The sequence below is a fragment of the Anarhichas minor genome, unplaced genomic scaffold (genome assembly GCF_050575085.1).
Source record: "Anarhichas minor isolate MPS153535 unplaced genomic scaffold, ASM5057508v1 ptg000087l, whole genome shotgun sequence".
Classification (NCBI taxonomy): domain Eukaryota; kingdom Metazoa; phylum Chordata; class Actinopteri; order Perciformes; family Anarhichadidae; genus Anarhichas; species Anarhichas minor.
This window is the reverse complement of record NW_027466533.1, coordinates 3,570,553-3,576,552: the sequence shown is the minus strand read 5'-3', so window position 1 is coordinate 3,576,552 and position 6,000 is coordinate 3,570,553.

The window sequence follows — 6,000 nt, the reverse complement described above, 5'->3', positions numbered from 1 at the left end:
GGAGTATGTTTTCATTGAAAGAAGAGCAAAGTACGGCACTGAAGGCTTTTCTTGATACAAAAATGTTTTCGCTCTTCTCCCGACATGGCTTTGGCAGGAATTTTACGAACAGATGTTTCATCCAACCACCTGCCAAGTATTTTTTTGAAATTGGCCTGCCCTTCACCAAAGAGTTTCCAATGACACTTTCTGTGTCTATGTAGAAAAGCACCTGGCGGGTCAGGTTAGTTTTGGCACGCTATCTCTGAACAAACACCGACATTGAGATGCTTAGAGCACCTGTTTGTCTGCTGTTATCCCACCGTAAGCACAGGCACAGCCCAGTACCAAGGTTTGTCAACCTGCTACTCCTAAAGTTGCTAACTTTAAGGATTCTAGGTTTGGGTAGAACCGGTCTGGGTTTTGGTGGGTTCCTCTTAACTGGCCAAAACAGTCCATGCAAGCCGTACTGCACTGCTTTGGATACGGATGCACAGGAACATGCCCTGTAGAGGCTTCTCTCACAGACACTCACAGATGTAGTTACAGTTGGGAGGTGTTAAGATGTTGCATGTAACCACCATCGGGAAGTGATTTCTTGAATGCTTTTGGGTTTTTTTTGGTATGTGATAGCAATACCATCGTCCTAAGACACCTGAAGTGACTGAGTGTAACAGGCTTTAAGTGTTTTAGAGTGGACACTCCTTCACTGTCTAACCTGGACAGTGCAGAGCAATAGGACAGACAAAGAGCAGGTGACAAAACATAACAAAAGCACCAAGCCAAACCTTTACCAACCCTGCTGTGAGCACAACGCGAACCCACTGTGGTAAAACACCACGTGTGCCTTTTATCTGTACTGTTCCGCACAAGCAGATGCATTCCAGCCCCGAAGCACTTTTATATCCTGGTGACATATTGCTTTTGACAACAACATTCCTGCTGGGGAAACCGAGCAAAGTGGGATAATGGCAATCTACCAATCAGTAAAGCTGTGTGACCATAACTGTGGTTAGCAGTGCAGGGTCACATGTTTAAGAATCTCATTCTTAGCCCACTGTGAGGATAGCACTCTCTAAACCAGTGACCCACTGATTTTCTTTGTCTCTTCTTACACCAAAGGTTCATGACTCTCGAGTAACTAAATCCTTTCAGTTTTAGCTTCTCTGTAGAGATAAACAATATCATGACTGGTAAACAAAACTAACCAATTTAGTTTCATACGCAATTGAAAGATCACTTTTCCTTGAGCACTGCAAAAAAAGATGGTGCCCATTTATTCTACAGATGTCCTTATTAAATAAAATCATAGTTTGGTAAATCGAACTCCACGCATATGCAGAATATTAGAAACCCCTTTCAGTAGAATCTAGTCGAGAACAATAATTGGAACTGAATGAAAGTGTACCAATTGAACAAATTTTTCCTAATTAGTAACAATGACACTGTACTTACACAAACCCATATATATATATATATATATTATATATATATATATATATTAGTGCTAAACCGTTGCACCACTGTATCGTATTGAATTTTGTGAACCGTTACACCCCTAATATATATATATATATTTATGTACAGCAGTATATCATATCAGTTCTTTTGAAGAAGTTAATCTTGAAACGATAGCAATTGTGAAATAAAGGGTCACCAAAACATCGTTAGTGTGACTCAGGTTGGGGATCTGTGTTCCACTCAACTCTGTGTTCTCTCTCTTTCTCCTCCTTTCCTGTACGGTCTCTAACACCTTCTTTTCAATAATGGCATGAAATATGCCAAACTGTATTTTTAAAGATTCCAATACCAGCAAATAATTGTATTGATTTCTCATTGATCTTTGATTTTTAAAAGCACTGGAGGAAAAAAAAAACTCTTATTATTCTACTTTTTTCTAAAACAATTGCAAAGGCCTATGGACATTGGATGCATTACAAATCTGAAAGGTAAGAATGAAAGGAGTGGATCTGGGCCCCTCTGCCTTTGTCAAGGTTCCTTCAATCTTGCAGGGTAATCCTGAGACAAAATGAGTGCTTCAGACAGATGGCAGTGAGGAAGTAAGAAACTCATAAACTGTGTTTGTAGCATTCAGATTGTTCAGAATGTGTCGTTAGAAAAACCGTTCTGTCTAAAAAGAAAAATTGTGCCGCTCACAATCTCAGTTTAATGGATTAACTGGAGGAGGCATGACAATGAACAACTGGGTAGCCCCCAGCAAAGCATACACATTTATTTCTCTCTCAAAGCCCATGGGGGCAATGTCATAGTTCTCCTCATTTTCCATTTTCTGCAGCTGGTTTTAATGGATACACAATGCTGGATGGAATGACACACGCATGGAGTCTAGCATATAGCCAAGATGATTGAAATGAATTATGTTCCTCAGAGAGAACCTATCATTTCACACTATTAGCGTGTCTCTAGAAATAGCAATGTCAGTCCATTGGTCCATTAGTCTGTCAATCCAACACGTCCAGTGACTTCTCAGTCCTAGACTTATTACCATTATATGTAGAACATATAGAGGGGATTGATGACATTGATCCACTGACTTGCCATCTACTGCCACAAACACACCTACTTCACCTCTTGTTCAGCATCATATGGCTCACCAAACTCCAAGAAGCCTCAGCTGTACTTTGACTTGAAGGTTATGCAACATGCTGACATGGTGTTGAGACTTTGAGCCAGCCACAATGGACTTCACTGTTTGTGGATTGTAGAAGATAAAAGATCAATATGGAGAAAGACGGGAAAAGATGCGTGTTTGGATTTCAGTGAGCAACAACGTTTGGTAGGCTGTGTGGTTTAATTAATTTACGAGAAACTTTGCAGATCTTCAACCGGCTCTGTGTTACTGCAGCACGGGTAGAACAAGCAAAGTTCGGGAAAGTTGTAGGCTCGTCCTCCTCCTGATCCAAAAACAGGGGATGGAGGTGTTTGTGTTGCGTCAACAGTCCTTTGTAGATCTGTATCGTAAGCCTGCCCACTTTTTAGTGGTCCAATCAAAAGCAAAAGATTTGATTTAAATCCCTCCTGTAACCGTACATCGCTTCTTTATTCCGCTTCACTGTGAAATACGTCACAGTACAGAAGCTAAAGACACTCTGACCTCCGTTTCACTGGGACTTTAACACAGATCATATAGTTTTATTTTCCTATTCATGCTACCATGTAGTGCTCGTAGTTCAGGAAAGTAAAACATCAGTTGGGTTAAGATGCTACTGTTGGATTACAAAGCTGTGAATGGTCAGTATCCACCCTTCAGTTCCTTTCAAATCAAGCTTTATGTTTGCCACTGCTTTATGTTAAATCACATTTGAGAGTCTTGTCATATCTACAGCTGCACTGTGATTTTTCATTCTTTTGTTTATTCTGGTTTGTTCCATTTGAGCTCATTTTCCTTGTATTGTCTATCATTTTTTTTGTCTCTATTTTCTCCTGTCTATTGCCTTGGGTTTATTTGATATCTTCTTTTATAGCTTTTGTTATGCCTTATGTAAAGAGCTTTGAGTTGCTTTGTTGTTGAAAGGTGTCACATAAATAAACTTGTCTTGCACTAATGCTCGTTTCTGTTTATTTGTTCCTTCTATTACGTTACATAGTAACCAAGTATGATATATATTGATACAGAAAGGTGTCTGCACCGTTTAATAGTTATTTTTAATCATTATCACCCACTTTATTTCACTTTGTAGCTTATTTTTCTATGTATGTTGGGTAGTAACTGATTTTATGTAATCAGGATTATGTAATCAAATTACAAAAAACGTATTAACCCAGTGAGCCACGGGGGGCAAGAGGGTTAAGAGGGTTGTCTGGGAACCGGAAGGTCAACGGTTCTATCCTCGGCTGCACCGTGTCCTGTGTCGAAGTGTCCCTGAGCAAGACACTGTACCCCTAACTGCTCCCCGGGCGCCTGTCATTGGCAGCCCACTGCTCCCTATATATACAGGGATGGGTCAAATGCAGAGAATAATTTCCCCACTGTGGGACTAATAAAGGAATCTTTCTTACTATAATAAACCCACATTACATTTTTAAAAAGTGTAATCAGATTATAGTTACATTGCTGAGGATTACATGATTGCAATCTTTAAAATGAATGTTTATGACAGCATGTTTTTGTGAGGGTATGGATTTGATTCAGTTCTGAATGCCAGATATATTCTTCTGTATGTTAAAGTAAGTTTGTTCTTTCCGGTTGCCATTTTTGTTAATGATTTAAATAATATTTTTGTTTTGTAATGATTAATAAAACTTCCATTATCCATAATAATGGAGGTTTTATTAATTCTCATTTCCATTGAGAGAGAGAGAGAGAGAGAGAGAGAGAGAGAGAGAGAGAGAGAGAGAGAGATAATCCTCCAACGGGAACACCGTTTGTCCTTCCTGCGTGTTAAATCTTTAATCCAACATCGTGCCTTCTAAAATAAACACACCAACAGATCAAATGTTCACACTCCGTCCGCAAGTATCGTATGACATTTCACAACTTCCTCCGCGTGGTTTAGTTTTGCTTCCACCGCAACTTATCCGAGCTGCCGCCAACTTTATGCCCCACTGAGAGTTCTGTGTCTCACACAAGACGAGACTTTTCTGGAAGTTAAGCCACGGCCACGCAAACAGCTCCACTCAGTTGCATGAGACACAATCCAGCCGACGGGTTACGTGATGATGCATGCAGGGTTGACATTCCGCGACAAAAGCACCACTCTTCTTACCTTTTCTTCACTTGAGAACCGCCGGGTGTGCTGCGCTGCTCCCGCGCTTTGGTTCATGTTTCAGCACCGCGGACAGCTCCGGTCGGGAGAAAGGGGGAAAAAAAAGCTGCTGCCGAGAGCGATCACAGGGAGCCGAACCGGCAGAAATACTGGTGTTCGTTATAAGCTGTTTACTGGTTCGTCTGTCTTCTCGGTGACACGCACGCGTTCTCAGCCAATGATGCCTCGCGCGTAAAGACTGGTGCTGCGCCAGCTGTGAGCGCGAGCTGGCGGTTCATTCATCTGACAGTAATGCTCCAGCCAAGTTAGACCTCTCCAATAGACAGCATTACAGGCTGTGAACAATGCGGCAATGAAAATAAAACTGTAAAGGTTTATAATCCATCTCCCCCCCCCCCCCCCCCCCCCCCCCCCACGAATCCTAGAATCATCACTAGTCTCGTGGGGACAGTTGCTGGCAGAGGAATTAAGCTTTTTTTTTTTTTTCCTACTGAAGTAAAAGCTATTATTCCCAGTAGACCAGGTTGCATAACATGATACAACTGATGACAACAGCTCGCTGCACGTTTACAGAGCTACATTTCTTACACTGTTAGCATTAACATCGCCCTTGTTTCCATTTGTTTCTATCTCAATGAAGTTATTTTTCCGTGATTGCAAATAGTGAGGGATGTGCTATATTATGTGATTTTATTATACAGAAAGCATTTTACTGTGGCACAGCAAGGTATATATATATATATATATATATATATATATATATATATATGTATATGTATATATGTGTGTGTATATATATATATATATATATATATATATATATATATATATATATATATACATTAAATACGTGAAGAATGTAGCATATTTAAATGACCTCTGGAAAAGCAGTAGCATAAAACTGAAAGCTTCTTCTTCTGTTTGGTTCTGACCCTGGGGACAGTGAGCAAGGCTGTCTTAGCTTTATGGGTCAATGATAATATTTTTGAAATCAATAATTTGACACATAGGAGGTCAGGAAAATTTCTGACAACCGGGGAGATGTGGTCCACTTTCTTGGATTGAGGAGCAGGGCAGCAGCGTTCTGAAGAAACATGCAGTTTTTTTTATGACGACCTTTAAAGACACTGTTACAATAATCAAGTCTACTAAAAACAAAGACATGAACAATTTGCTCTAAGTCCTGCAGATAAACGAGTCCTTTAAATCCAGCTAGAGAGCTGGAACTTTTTTGTAAGACATCATGGATTTTAACGAGTTTCTTATGTCTTGATCACATATTCACTGCAGTGTT